This window comes from Dermacentor silvarum, chromosome 8 (assembly GCF_013339745.2).
Source record: "Dermacentor silvarum isolate Dsil-2018 chromosome 8, BIME_Dsil_1.4, whole genome shotgun sequence".
NCBI classification, from domain to species: Eukaryota; Metazoa; Arthropoda; class Arachnida; order Ixodida; family Ixodidae; genus Dermacentor; species Dermacentor silvarum.
Window position 1 is genome coordinate 128,168,203 of NC_051161.1, and position 15,146 is coordinate 128,183,348.

Consider the following 15,146-nt stretch of genomic DNA (forward strand, 5'->3'; position numbering starts at 1 on the left):
GGACAGCCTGTTGGTTCTGACGCGACCTCTTCTCACAAACGCAGTGCAGTTGACCGACGAGGGCTAACATTGACCTCAATGCGGCAAATATATATATATTTATATATATATATATATATATATATATATATTATATATATATTAAAAGTGCTCCAAGTGCGGTCACAATGCAACCAACATTGCCCGCCGAACATGGTCGTTGTCATGTTTGCGAGATTTGTGGACCCATAAGGAGAAAAACCAGTGTTAACCTCTCGTATATTGATAACTTGAATATCATTTACATGGTCGGCTCAAGGTGCTCCGGCAACGCTGAAAATTGCTACGAGACAGCACTCATGCTGTATTTCGAAGATAAGCTGGTTAGAAAAGTCATGGTGAATTTTGGTTATCCATGATATACGCCACTTACATTTGTAATGAAGTTTGGTAGCTCATTTTCACGACCCTTTTATTGCTGTCAGAGCACTCTGAAGTGGTCAATGCCAGGTGCATTATAGTGTACGAAAGAGAGAGAGAGAGAGAGACAGAGAGCCCATCAAGGGAGTTATGGCATCGTGCAACAGGCGATGAAAAAAAAGAAACGTGATAAATTTTACTTCAGGCGATTGAAAAACTGGAATGCGTGCAATAGATAAAACAACAGTAGATAATATCTCTCTTGAGGAAAGAGAAATAGATGGTTCTACGCATTAGTGTATTCACTCAATGCGTAGAACAGAAGAGAATCACGGAACCGGTGCGAGGAAAGTGAGACAGAGGCAAAGCTGACATATAATTAGAAGGGGTGACATAACTAGAAGAACTTCCGAGGAAATAAAACGTATTTTTTGATAGCTGATTGAAATTCTTCGTTCCCCGAATGAAGCTCTAGAACAGTACAAGAACAGAGATAGAGCGCTTCTTCCGTGGATTCGTTTCTGTCCGTTCTTTTTCATGTCAGGCTGTATTCAAGTTACGATAATTTCAGGCATGACGTGTGTTTGACTCAGGCTGAACGAAGGTAATGTCACATTTGCACGAGACACCTATAACATGCAGTGAACGCAATAAAGCAATGATGACAACTATGTGATATACTGTCATATGAGGCCGTAGTGCGCGAACGTATTCTCCAATAGAGAAAAATACTGGCATATAATCTCGCTATGATCTCATGTTTTTCGCACCTACTTTTTTGCACATACTGCCGTGAAAACGATAACGCGAAAGATTGCGCTCGGTTAAATTGGAGTCTGGATTTCTCTCGAGATAATAATAAATCCGAGAAGTGGAGGACTGCTGCACTAAGAAATATTTTGCAGCAAAGCTTATGACCTATGCAGGATACGTGTATGGAATTAAATCAGAGGTGGGTGGGAGGACGCGAATGGTGAGCCACTGTAGCCTCATTATTGTCCTTTACGAACGTTTGTATAAAACTGCTCACATTTGTAAACGTTCCTCAGTTCCCTTGTTTTCGACGGTTCCGCGAGAGTAGGTCGACAACACTACTTTCGATACTTGCTACGTGCCGGATTTAGATGAATTTAGACAGACGGTATTTAGCACCTTTTTTGTGTGATTAGCTGAAGCGCGGTGCACATAATCTGACAGCTAAGACTGCTGTGATTTCCTCTGCTTCCGTTGCAGCCTGGAGCTCACGTGACCAACGGCACTCAAGGAATCTTCACTGTCAGCGGTCAACTGGACCGAGTGAGTGTGCGATTCAAAGCGGAATATTAGCACTCTCGTGAAACTCTTGTGCGCTTTGTCTTATTGTCCGCACTATACTTCTGCATGTCCAAACGATTAAGCATCACGGGTCTTCGTTTTAGTCAACTGGGGCTCGCGCGCGACCGAGCGTGTCACCGTAATAACAAGAGCATCTGTGACGATGAATGTCGTGAATAAATAATCAAAAGTAAGCAATGACTGACTGCACTGCGGAGGAGACACGGCGTAAATTGCCGCATTTTTAGCAGTGCATGCAGGAGAGATATCTTAGAGAACGCGTACCTTGTGTTTCCTCGTCCCACAGGATACGTTTGAATATATTTTGGGTTAGGAAAAGAGGCCGGATAACAGGCGCCCGTTTCCACGCGCAGCTATATCGTCAACGGTTAGCACTTTTCGGGCACTTGATTTCTTTAAACCAAGTCAGTTCATATTTTACAGTTTTATTTGCAGTTTACCGACAGTGCACACTGGAAGTACGATCCGTACGTGAAAATTACGTCTATTAAAGAGGCGGTTAGGAAAGCAGCAAACATGAGGAACCATATTGAGAGCTAACTATTCAATATTGTATATTGTCGTTGTATTTTTCAGCCACTTGCGCCGTCTTAGGCATGTCTGTGCACTTCGTACATTACTTAATGTGCTGTATCACAAACTAAAAGGCTACAAGAAATAAAATCTTGGGCTCACCTCAGAGAATGGTCTATTGCGCTAAGTAGTGTGAGCCCGCGCATAAGTTACCGTGAAATGACCGGATACAGATAAGCGTGCAAATATCTTTAAATCGGAAATAACATTAGAGTACCTGTTAAGTAACATCCGTCCACACGTGATTGGGAACGAACAAACAAAAAATACACTTCAGGAAACTCCAACGTCAGGCTACTCCGAAGCTATAGCGAACGTCTAAACGCTGAAACACAAGAGTCGCTCCGGCACAGCGAATGCAGATCTTTCTTTGTGGTAGCAGACCCCAGTGTGTGCACAGCTTTTCCTGGCGCAGAGCGCCGTTTTCTCCTTTTGTTGCCTGCAACAGCTGCTTGGAGCGTGAAATACGGGGGAGCGACGTAGTAGTACTCGCGAGCTCACTCGAAGCGCACGGCTGACATCAGCAGGAAGCTGAGAACTCCAGGATTTCATTAAGGGCGCGCTGAATAACATGTTGATTTTTTCGCTAGCTGCACTTTTATTACATACGCGCACTCGTCTTTCAACGCAGGAATCGCAGCGTGCCAGCGGGTCCTCAAAGAGGAAGTGCTGCGGAAAGAAGGCCATGGTCGCGGCCGGCGTCATCGCGACTCTCTTGGTGCTCACTGCAGTGGCCCTGGGCGCGGTATTCGGCCTGGACCTGGTGCCAGTGGGCAGTGGTCATCACGCCGAACCTTCGACCGGACCCGCAGTACTTCCGGGACCACCGTGCGGCACCGAACAGTGCCAGGCCGTGTCGGACTTGTACAGCCAGTCACTGTCACCCAAATACAACGCCTGCAACGACTTCCACAAACACGTGTGCACGCGATGGAAGTTGGCTCCGAGCTCGAAGCTGACCAGCGTGTTCGGTCAGCAAGCTCTGAGGATCAGGAGGTCGGTGATCGGCGCCCTGCGCAACACGTCGGTGCCTTCGGAGGGCCAGACGGCCATGCAGAAGGCGGCCGGACTGTTCCGTCTTGCGTGGACCTCTTCGGCGACGAAGAGCACGCCCCTTCGGGTCAGGACCCCAGCGCGGGACATCGTCGGCTTCCTTCGTGGCCGCAACGCGACGTTCGAGGGTTCAGTCTGACGTGGACCCGGCGTACGTGATGCTCGATTTTCCGCTTACTTACGGCCTCCCGACGCTGTTCAACGTCAGGGTGGACACTATCCCGGGCAATGCGGAGCGTCTGCACGTAGTTCTCAGCATGCGGCGATCTCTCTACGACGGCCACCGGGCAAGCGACAAGGCGATTGAACAGCATCTTCGGTGGCTCGGGTTGAACGACGATCTGATCCGGGAGCTTGCACCAACGATAGGAACGATCGAGGATTATCTTATAAAGCTCGGCAGGGACGCGTACGAGGACGAGGCGCCAGACGCGAGAGAAAGGCTGGTTTTGCTGCTGCGCACAATGGAGAAAGGCATCTTGGCAAGAAAGGTGACAAACTGGAACTACTACATGGGGAACATCACGAGCGCACTGTTGCCTGGCGAACATTACGTCGCATTCGAGACACGATACTTGGTAACGTTCCTCGCGAAGGTTTTTCAAAAAATTCCAAACCCGAATCACCTTCGCATCTGGATGAGCTTGACCTGTCCAGGCAGCTGAGGCAGATGGCCCACGTTAGTAGTACTGGTTCGTTTCAATGAGCAGCGCCATTTCTCAGTGGGAAAAACCGCTGCCTGAAGCACACGTCTAAGTGATGCACACAGCAGCTTACGCCGCCTTCTACCACGCATCGGTGACCACCGACACGGTATCGAGGGCCGAGGAAATGGTGTCCAGCATCGCGGAGTCACTCAGGTCTCGAATAGCTGAGTCATCGTGGATGGAAGACGGCACGAGGGAGATAGCTGTGAGAAAACTGGCGAAGATGAAGAAGATAGTCGGCTACCCGGAAGGGTCGCAGAAACGACGACTCCCTCAATCGCTATTACGAGACGTACGAGAACGCGGGACCCTCATTTATAGCAACTGGCTGAGCGCCTCGCGGTCTACCAGCAGAAAGGCGTTGGAGGGCCTTTCGGAGCATCCCGCCCCGGTGCGTGTCAACGATGACATGGCCCTGGTGAACGCCATATACAAGCCACCTCTCAACACCATGGTTGTGGGCATGGGCCTTTTACTGCCGCCTTTCTTCGGCACGGTCCCGGCCGTCGACTACGCATCGGCAGGCCACCTCGCCGCGCACGAGATGATGCACGCGTTCGACGTTTCCAACCGGCGTCGAGACGACAACAACGTCGAACGAGACTGGTGGACGCCGGCTTCGAAGGCCGAGTACGAGAAGCGTGCCTTCTGCATCCGAAACTCCTACATGCCGATGGAGGAAGAGTTCAGCGAACCGGACGACGTCACCGATTCTGAAATAATGGCGGACTTCATTGGGCTGTCGGGACTCTACGACGCCTATCTCAGGGCAAAGGAGGTGCCCCGGCGCGTCGTTGGAGCTGCAGGGAATGCCAGGAGTGACCAGCGACCAGTTGTTCTTTATAGCGTTCTGCTACAAGTGGTGCTCCAATTCTCGTCCTAGCGACCGGTACCCGGACTTCAGCGTAAGGTGTAACATGCCCTTGATGAACATGCCCGAGTTCGCGGCTGCCTTCAATTGCAGTGCCGAATCTCAGATGAACCCAAAAGAAAAGTGCAGCTTCTGGTGAATTAATGAGTGACTCGGGTTGGAGAAAAGAAATGGGCCCGTGCTGTGTTCTGCAACTCCAGTAAAGGCACGGCTCAGCGCCATGTGGCGAACATTCGCGTTCTGTTAACCAGTGCGTGCTCTCTTTTCCTACCATGTTTGTGGACACTTCCCGATGATGCACGTGCTTTGGCGGGACGCTCAATGACCGACAATTTTTCCAGCCAAACCGTGTTTAGCGCTCACCGATGCTCTCTCACGTCCGACTTGAACTCAGACGCTCGTTTCACTGTGTTGCTTGCTGTGAGTGATATGCATGGTGAACACGACAATGCGAGATGTGGACACACGTATTCGTCACTGCGGTGGCATGGCAGTTCTCGCAGTTTAGATCGTTGGGAGTGTTCTCGTGTACCTCTTGGTTTCGGGCTGCCGAACGTGACCTCTCTTTTTATTTGTTGCTTGCAAAGCCATAGAACTGAATTTGTGGCTACCCCATCCTGTGTACAAAGCATTCCCACGTTTTATGATTTGTTTTAGCGATGCTTACGACAGTCTTCAGTGACTTAGTTGTGACAGGCATACAAGCTCCTTCGGTATTTATGTGAACACAATGGGCATTATTTATCGCGTAAGCACTGCTAGTCAGCTGTTAGCGATTCGCGCGCACTTGAGTTAAGTCGAACGATTCACCGGCAGCATAAAAAGTAAAGAAAAAAATAGCGCAGCAGGGCTAGAATTGCCTATAAATTCATCTCAATTCAATTCAGATTTATTCAGCATCTGTCAGATGTTTGGAACACGGACAAAAAGCCTGAGAAGGCTTGACTGAGTCCATGCACCACAGCATGGCCATACAGTGGTATCAATTCTATACACGTACAGGAGAAAATTAATGTGCAGGAAATGCATGAATGTAACATAAAACTAAAGAACAACTTAAACAAAAGGTAAACATACGCATAAAGGAATGCATTAAAAGTACAAAAGTATTGCGGAAAATTTACTGGATCACAAACAAAACAAATAGAGAAACACTGTCAGTATTTCAACAAAAGGTAAAACAATGAAGCAATGAAGATGCAGATATATATCCAATGTTTATTTATCCGGTTTTCACAGAAACATTATAGAGGGCAGAGTGCAAAATAAGAAATGGGGAGTCTGCACACCATCTCTAAATGATATTTATTTTCTCATCGTTTTTAGCAGCTCGATTCCGTTGCTTTGTTGGTCACTGTGGAAGCGCATGTCGTTATTCTTGTCCAGAATTTTTCAGATATATATAGAATACATGTAGTGCCATAGGTTACACGGGCATGGCGTGGTAAGTCAATACGGCTACCCTATGACCACCTACTTCAAGAAATAATTTTTATTGAATGTGACGCATTCGCCATAATCATCTTTGTTGACATATGAATTATTAGTGGCTACAAATGTAAATAAGTGTACTGACGACGGATCAACTGATTATTTTTTTGTTATTTCAGAGCACATGCTTTGAGTATGGACCGAAACGGTTCGTACTCAAATTTTATACTTTCAGAAAAAATGAAAGTTACGGAAAGAAAGGCTCTCACCAGTTCTAAGATGCTCGTTTCGCGAATGTCACTAAGTTATTTGATGGGTAATCTTTGTTTAGTTTTAGACGTTTTACTACAATGCCAACTACAGGAATGAACTCTGGCGTAAGGTTATCGCCAAACTGCTGCTCAACAGTAAAGCTGCTCAACAGACATGACTAGAGAGCCTTTGCGCAATTCAAGAGCATTAGTGAAATTTTAAGTTATGGTAATGAGTTCAGTCAACTTTAAATGTTTAACTCATCACTTATTATTCTACATTCACTCATGTGTTTGGCGGCTGATAAATGCGCTGCCCCGAAAATAGGACGCTCCCTTCGGTCTGCATCCTTTACCATAGTCGAACATGAATTTCTGCTGGCAACACTGCTGTGCACATTCCATACTTCTCATAATATTTGTTACGGCGCAAAGATACTCGGCATTAGCTCAAATCAGGGCGTATGTGGGTTTTATCCTCAGGGTACTGCAAAGCGTCATCATTGCTACTCGTGTTCACGTGTGGGCGCGGTGGTTGAGCTCCGGCGCCCCAACCCCAAGCAAGGGTTCTGGGCCGGGTTGGGTGTCAATGTAGACATCTTTTTATCCCTTTAGTCTGCTAAATTGTTAAAAGCTTTTGTACAATTCAAAGCATGCACTCATCAATGAGTGACGAAAATCAGAACTGCGCAGAGTAGCGCTTCGTGGTGACATGGTGATGACGTTACAGACGTTATTAACAGAGTTGTCGCGCGCGCGCAACCTGCATCTGCTAGCGCATACGTTCTTGCGTTATATCCGGTACTACTGGAAACGTGACGGGGAGATATAATAGCTCTGTGGGAAGGATGTAGAGTCTATATATATCGATTCGCTAGACACATGACAGTGAATGTTCGTGATGCAATAGATGAGGGCACGATGTTTAACTTTCAAATTTATTTGCGCAGGGACAAGATGACAGCGGGATGCGTAATTTCAGAAAATTGACGTAGTAGCAGTGCATGGGACTGAGTAATCTGAAGGGAAAGGGTGGAGCGTTAGCTTTAAATGTACCGATTTGTGTAACTGTAATGAATAAATGTATGTAGCGCTCTGTCTTGATTAATATTCGCCTTCCTGCATTGGAGCTAAACAAACCTTTTCTAAAATATTCCCGGGACCTATTGCTTTTTGTGCACAATAAACTTTGGTTCGCTGTCAGCACTCCATCCGTTTCCTCGTGTTTGTCCTGCCCCATGCACTGTTACTGTATTTTGGTACCAGCACAGTTAGCACCCTTAACAAAATACAGGGAGCAAGGCAGGTAGCTGAATTTAATGCATGTGAACGTCAAAAAAATTTTAAAATTGTTATTTGAGACTACGTTTACAACCCGTATTTGTGTGAGGTGTGGTCTTTTTAAAAAAGCCCGTATGCATTATTTACATGTCATACACGGAGACGAAATTATGTCTTAGTGACAAATGTGTTGAGTGAACTGTGTTGTTTGTATTGACGCAACTGTTTCATTGTTCGACGACGACTTTGTCGCGTAGCACTTGTTAATATATTGCCTGTGGCAGACATGCCATGACCTGTACAGATATTCAAGTGTGGATGAACAAAGACTTAATCTAACCGTAATCTCAATAAAGCGTTGTTTTACACTACTGTTCGTGATGGTGTGATCATATTCAGAAACACGCGTGCAAATCCAATTAGAGAGCCTACATGCTAGCTAACACCAATGCATGCACGATGACATCTGGTGACATTTAAACCTCCCTGGGTTACACTAACAAGAGACATTAAGCAGATAGAAAAAAAGTGGCATTACCTTGGTAACGGTGATTTCCACACAGTTACATTTTTTTTCAAATTGGCAAGTTTATTGATCATGTATGAATTGAAATGGCACTGACACAGGCAGCTATTAATTAATCAATTCTGCAGCTTTACGTGTCTAAACCAAGATATGAATATGAAGCACGCCGTATTGGGGGACTCCGGATAATTTATACCACCTGGGGTTCTTTAACGCGCACCCAATGCATGGTACACGGGGTGTTTCTGCATTTCGCTCCTATCGAAATGTGGCCGGTATTCGAACCCGCGTCCTTGGGCTTAGCAGCGAAACGCCAAAGTGACTACGCCATCATGACGAGACAGGCAATTACGATCATGTTTGATAATCACAGGTTGTACTCCGCACAGATCAAGGTCGGCTACTCGGGTATTTTTAAGTGTACGCTCCTTCCCTATTGTTCGGCCTAACCCGAATGAAGATACATAATATGACGGGTAAGAAAAAAATATTTCTTGTATGTTCTGAAGCCCCCGTCGGTGTCTTTCCCTTTGTTTTAGTGAGTTCACATTAGTGTTCGTCTCGGGATCGTGTACCGTATTCAGCACCAACTGGGATGATTCACAGTGCTAGGCGCATGTGATGCCTGCGAGTGCGAAGAGAGCGTCAACCACTTAGTAAAAATGATACTACGTTCAATATATAACGGTCACAGGACGATCGTACGATCATCGTTCCAGAAAGCAGTGAAAACACTTTCGCGATATTGCAAAACGAATTTCTTGTGCGAGCGTCTTCGACTGCGTTGTGCTATCTGCGCGTTCACACATTCACTGCTTCTTCCATTCTGCTCTCGTTCACCTATCCCACTGTATAGGGTAGCCATGCAACGAGACGCTTCTCACGGTTAACATTCCTGCCTTCTCTTTCTTTATTATGGCGAAAACCTTATATGTCTCGTTTCGGGGTGACCTTGAAAAAGTGGAGCCGAAAATAGGAGAAAGAATTGGTAAAGAATGTGTACAAAATCGGTAACTCAATAGGATCATTAAAAACCCCATAACATCATAGGTATATCAATCGATATGTAATTACACGAGGAATATAAATATCGATAAATGATCATGATAGTCATTACAGTAATTAGGATAATGAGCATGACAAAGCGGAAAATGAGTCGAAGACCCGTAAAGTGGCCAAGAACCGAGAATTAATGATAGTAATGGGTAATAACTGTAATGATAATGCCAAAAATGAGTATACAGAGATGTGAATGAGGTGAATTAAGAGTGAATTGATGGTGAATTAAAGTGGTTTAGTTGGGTCATAGGAGTCAAACGAAAGGTAATTATGAGATAGAGTGAGCTAAGATAATGAAGAGTAAATGAGAGCGAATTAAGAGTGAATGAAGGTGAATCAAGTGGTGATAGCGTGAATTAAGAGGGATGAAAATTGGAAATTTGGAGTAATAGAGAAAACCAAGTGTGATGGAAGTAAAACGGAGATGACAGAGCGAATGAAGGTGAACCAAGCAGTGATAGGGTGAATCAAGAGTGAATCAAGCGTGAATTAAAAGTAAATGGATGGTTATGGAGGGGGGCAGTGACTAAAAAAATGTGAGAATTGAGGGTACAAATGAGTGACTCAGTAAAAGAAGCGCGGAGTCATGGTTCAAGTTTGGTGAATCATAGGAAGGGTGACTTGCAAAAAAAAACATCATGAAAGGGACCCTTTAACAAATTTGTTGGGTCCCAAAAGTGTGTACTTTGTAATTGTCTCGCATATTTATGCTAAATAAGCTTTCAGACTTTCAAACTTGCAAAATGACTGTAAATTGTGGTTTCAGAGTGATGATGACTCAGCAAAAAAGTGCTGAGTCACGGTACAGTTTGGTGAATAAAGGATGACCACACTTCGCTCCGTTTGCAACGTGCCGCACGAGACAGATTGTCCGCGCCAGCCAATATATCGCGAAATGAAAACACGTATAGAGCTGCGCTCAAATTTAGCATTTGGGAGTATCGTAACCATCAGTAAATTTTAAATGCGAAGCATTTCTTGGCGAACATTTGCTACTTTGACAGCGTCTATCTATCTATCTAGCCGCCTACGTGTTTGTGCTATCATGGTCGATTCGTTAACTTTCTATGTACCAAAATTGGCATACTATGAGAAGAGTAAATGACGAACATAAATGATATGTCATGACGAATTTTCTGTAGGTCATGAAACAGCCGCATACGTCTTGGTGCTTTCATGGTCGTTTCTTTAGCTTGGTAGGTACCAAAATTGGCATAGTATAACAGAAGTGTACGACCAGTATAAGTGATTGGTCATGGTCTAAATGTCATGACATGCGTGTCATGTAGGTCATGACAATGTCCCAGCGAGAAATATCAACACTCAAGAACCACTGAAATGGGTTTGGACATGGGTACTAAGTGAAGGAAACACTAAAGGATGCTGGTAGAAGTCATAGTCATGAGCATAACTCAGCAAAAATGACAATGGCTCAGAGAAAAAAGATAAACACTCAGAAACGAATGGAATGGGTTCGGACGTGGGCACTAGGTGAAGGAACCACTAAATGATGATGGTAGAAATCATAGTCATAAGCATGACTCAGCAAAAATGACAATGACTCAGCGAAAAAAAATTACACTAAAAACCACTGGAATGGGTTCGGACGTGGGCATTAAGTGAAGGAAATACTAAAGGATGGTGGTAGAAATAATAGTCATGAGCATGACTCAGCAAAAACCTCAATGACTCAGCAAAAAAAGATCAACACTCAAAAACCACCGAAATGGGTTCGGACGTTGGCACTAAGTGAATGAAACACTAAAGGATTGTGGTAGAAGTCACAGTCATGACCATGACTGAGGAAAAATGACAATGACTCAGCGAAAGAAGATTACCACTCAAAAACCAATGGAATGGGTTCGGACGTGGTACTAAGTGAAGGAAAAGGATGGTCGAAGTCATAGTCATGAGCATGGCTAAGGCTTTCGTCTTAAGGTATCTTAGGTGTAGCTAAAGGGACTCCTGATGACTCATTACACGAATGTCATGACATGCGTGTCATGTAGGTCATGAAACAGCCGCCTAGGTCTTGGTACTCTCATGGTCGTTTCGTCAACTTGGTAGGCACCCCGCACACTGCTTCGCATAACAGCGATTCATACAAGGCGTGGGATCAGCCGTCGTTCTTTTTTCCTGTTGAACATTTAGACTCAAAGAAGGCCTTTATGATGGAAGTGTGGTTCTAGTTTCTCGCCGTTATGCTTCTATCAGTGATTATTTGGTACCGCACATTCATGCCTCCTGCGTGCACACATTATGCAGGCTTACTTTAGCGTATATAAACAACACAGAAGCTCGAAAACAAGGACCACACAAAGAGCGATGGAATGAAAAATGTTAGGCGTAGCGTTAAGAGACAGGAAGAGAGCGGTGTGGATCAGAAAGCAAACGGGATAGGCGACATTCCAGTTGACATTAAGAGGAAGGAATGGAGCTGGGCAGGTCATGAAATGTGCGGGGCGTAGATAATCAGTGGACCATTAGAGCTGCAGAATAGGGGCCAGGGCGGGGAAGCGCCGTCGAGAGCGACAGAAAATTAGGTGCAGTGATTAAATTAGGAAATTTGCAGGTGCAAGTTGGAATCAGCTGGCGCAAGAAAGGGGTAATTGGAGATTGCTGGGAGAGGCCTTCGCAATGCAGTGGACATAAAATTATGATGATCATGATGACGATGATGATTGTGATTATATGCACGCAACGATGTGCATGAGTAGAACGTAAATACATCGTTACGTGCATGCGCACTCATCTATTGTTTGCGTGCAAATTTTAAGCTGTGTTGCCAAACGCTCTCACGATCGGTGAAAGCGTCAGAGCGTAATTAGAGCGTTTTAGATGTCGCGCTACCCGAGCACCACACCCTGCTTGCGTTCTTTTCCACCCCTTTTGCTTTCTTTTTGTAAACCCGGCGATATGCGACCCCAGTGCACGAAATCTAAAGCTCCTATTAGTTTAGGTAGGCAATGCGAGCGATGAAAATGACTCCGTCCCTTTCTTTTATTCAAAGATGTACCGTAAGGCACCTGTCTAAAAAGTTAACGAACGGTATCAAATAAATGTCTGCAGCCCTGTTTGGTGAAGGTACGGCAGCAGTGAATTAGCGCTCTTGTATTCTACAGCAACCCACACCGAACACGCACATAAAATCCTCCAACAAAGAACTTAGTTGGGCACACGGCGTGCTTGCCTGTTACGTACTCAGCAGCTGGGCACGCTAAGCCATAGCTGTCTGTTATACCTAAACACGACGCCAGAGAGCTCTCCTCGGGACTGCGTTACTTGCATTATACTTCGCAGTTCGTTGTAGCGAACCTTGCTATGTCTATGTAGACTCACTGTTGCCGGCAGGGAATGCTTTCCCACTGCCCCATCTCCCGCTGGCTTCGGCACTTCGTCATGTTTGGCGCTTGTCAAAACAACACACTTTGATTTCAGGAGGTGTTCGATGCTTGTACAATACCAGAACGCGGGCAGTGACGCTCTTGAATGCATATTAGCTGCAGGGAAGCACGCAACTGTCTTTATGGCCATGTCGAGCCATACTTATTTGTTCGTTTGTTTTATTGACCTCAGTTGATGGCTTATACCCACTAAGGTGGAGGTACCACGATTATGATGGAATTAGAAGGCGTGGGAGAAGAAAACAAATGAAATATTTTGGGAAGAATGACGGAAATGGAAAATAACCAAGTACTAGAAATTAGGCCAGCCAATTGCCTTAAGAGAAGGATCAATTCTTCAACGGCTGAGCAAGCAGCATTGTGACAGTGTCCAATAGAAAAGGCTCCTGGAGAAAACAAAATTAAGCATATGGAAAAGTCACTGCAATTTGTCCAAATGTTGCTTCTAAGATGTTTTTCACTTGCACACACGGACGGGCGAGAGAACCTACTGTCTACTATTCTTCTATCTTTGTTTTCATAGAGAAGCTGTCTGTGGGAACAAGAACAAGATGGGAACTGTTCCACAATGCTTTTCGTGCGGAGGTGGCGTGGCGGCTATCGGCGATTCATGGGCGCACTGTATAGAGCGGAGGCGGCGCAGTAGAGCTGGCATAGCGCACAGTAACATCCTCAGATATAGCGTAGAGTATAGAAACGCTAAGCTCGGAATATAGCGCAGCATTTGGAAGGACTCATGTATAGGAAAGAAATTGCACCCGACAAAGTGATGCGTTTGCAATGTCTCCGGTAGATCTTGGGTGATGTCCTAATGTGCGCGCAAGACCGCGAGTGTGACGAGGGATTACGGTGCATAAAGTGAAACCTGCAAATTGCGTCGCTTAACATCAGTTCGCACAGTGCGTCCATCATTGAGCGGGACTGTTGTGATCAGTAGTAAAGAGGATGCCGACTACGGAAGAAAATGACGAAAGAGCGCTTCGGATTCTCCCGACAGTAGCCTTGTTCTCAATGAAGTGTGATCAATGATACTTGTGAACTAGGGGCCATCAGGGGAGCCGAAAGACGTTTCAGTTCCTTCTGTTGTCGGCGTCCCTTTTAATTATGGTCATGAACCTTCCCGACCAGACAGGCTTCTGCCAAAACCTCGACTTCAGTGTGAACTCAGTGTGACTTACAGTTTTTACTGCGAACTTGTATATGGCTAGGTTCTGGCGGATCGCGTCCGTGGACAGAACGACGCGTAGAACAACAATGAGAAAAAAGTGGACCGATCCTGGTGATGTGCAGAAAGCGTCCAAGCGCAATGGCACATACCCCTGTCATGTGAGCCGATCCTGGTTATAATGAAGAAAGGGTCCAAGCTCAATGGCAGATACCCCTGTGGGCTCGGGGACCTGTAACGCACCCTTGAACTACCCTTGTGACACGTGGGACACAAGGAGACAAAAACAATGCGCCGGAGCGATGAACGCTATTGCCCAAACGCTACTCTATGACGATGCGTGTCGAAACGCCAGCGATAAAACGTAATAGTCTACCAACCAATAGCTGTGTACGTCTCCTCTCTTGACATAACCATTTCGCTAGCGAAGTCATCAGTTGCCCCTTGAACTCGCTATGGGTAAGACCTGTGTCGCTCGCTCCGAAGATGATGATGATAAGTGGTTCTTGAGGGAAAGGGAAAGGTTGGCGCTATCTTCTGCAGCCCTTGAGGGAGCACGGCTCAGCGCCAACCGCTCCGAAGAGGAAGAGCGCGCCTTCAAAGATAAAGCGCAGAGGGAATGGTTGCGAAAACGACGAGGAGCCGAACACGCAGCGGCCCAACGTGCTGCGGCCGATGATGCAAGGTGGTCTGAATCTAGTCGCCTAAACGCGCTTTCACTCGCACATATAGCATACGGCGCGCGGCGACGCAACGAAGTTATGTGTTGTGTCTTTTCAACAAGTTAACACAACCACTAAATTAAAAAAATTAAGATATAATTAAACAAAACCAACAGCTTCGCTGGTATTCCATCTTCACATAGTGGAAAGCCCTTACAAAAAAAATTGTTGAAAAGTTGTTGAAAAGTCATTGGTCAATGTCAACAAATGGCATTGAAAGCACATTGAGGCTTTGTTGAAACATTATTGAGGATATTGTTGAGAGGTGTTGAAAATTGGCCCGCGACATTTTGTTGAAACATCATTGGGTCGTTTCAATTTGAGAAGTCATTGATGGATTGTTGAAACCATGTTGAATTCCAATATTGA

At 45.6% G+C, this 15,146-nt stretch overlaps 2 protein-coding genes across 17 annotated transcripts in view; both read left to right on the forward strand.

Annotated features, from left to right (window-relative positions):
* Positions 1 to 8,587, forward strand: part of LOC119461693 (neprilysin-1) — a 559,943-nt gene extending 551,356 nt beyond the window's left edge. For 3 of the 7 annotated variants that reach the window (XR_007468228.1, XR_007468230.1, XR_007468234.1), the window contains one exon: positions 6,752 to 8,586. The gene's annotated coding sequence lies outside the window, so the exon portion shown is untranslated. Of the gene's footprint in view, positions 1 to 5,730; positions 5,763 to 6,387 lie in introns of those variants that run through there. The other 4 variants (XR_007468232.1, XR_007468229.1, XR_007468231.1 and 1 more) reach the window with 4 other exon arrangements.
* Positions 1 to 15,146, forward strand: part of LOC119461694 (mucin-2-like) — a 303,059-nt gene that overhangs the window by 194,607 nt on the left and 93,306 nt on the right. The gene's annotated exons all lie outside the window — the stretch shown is intronic.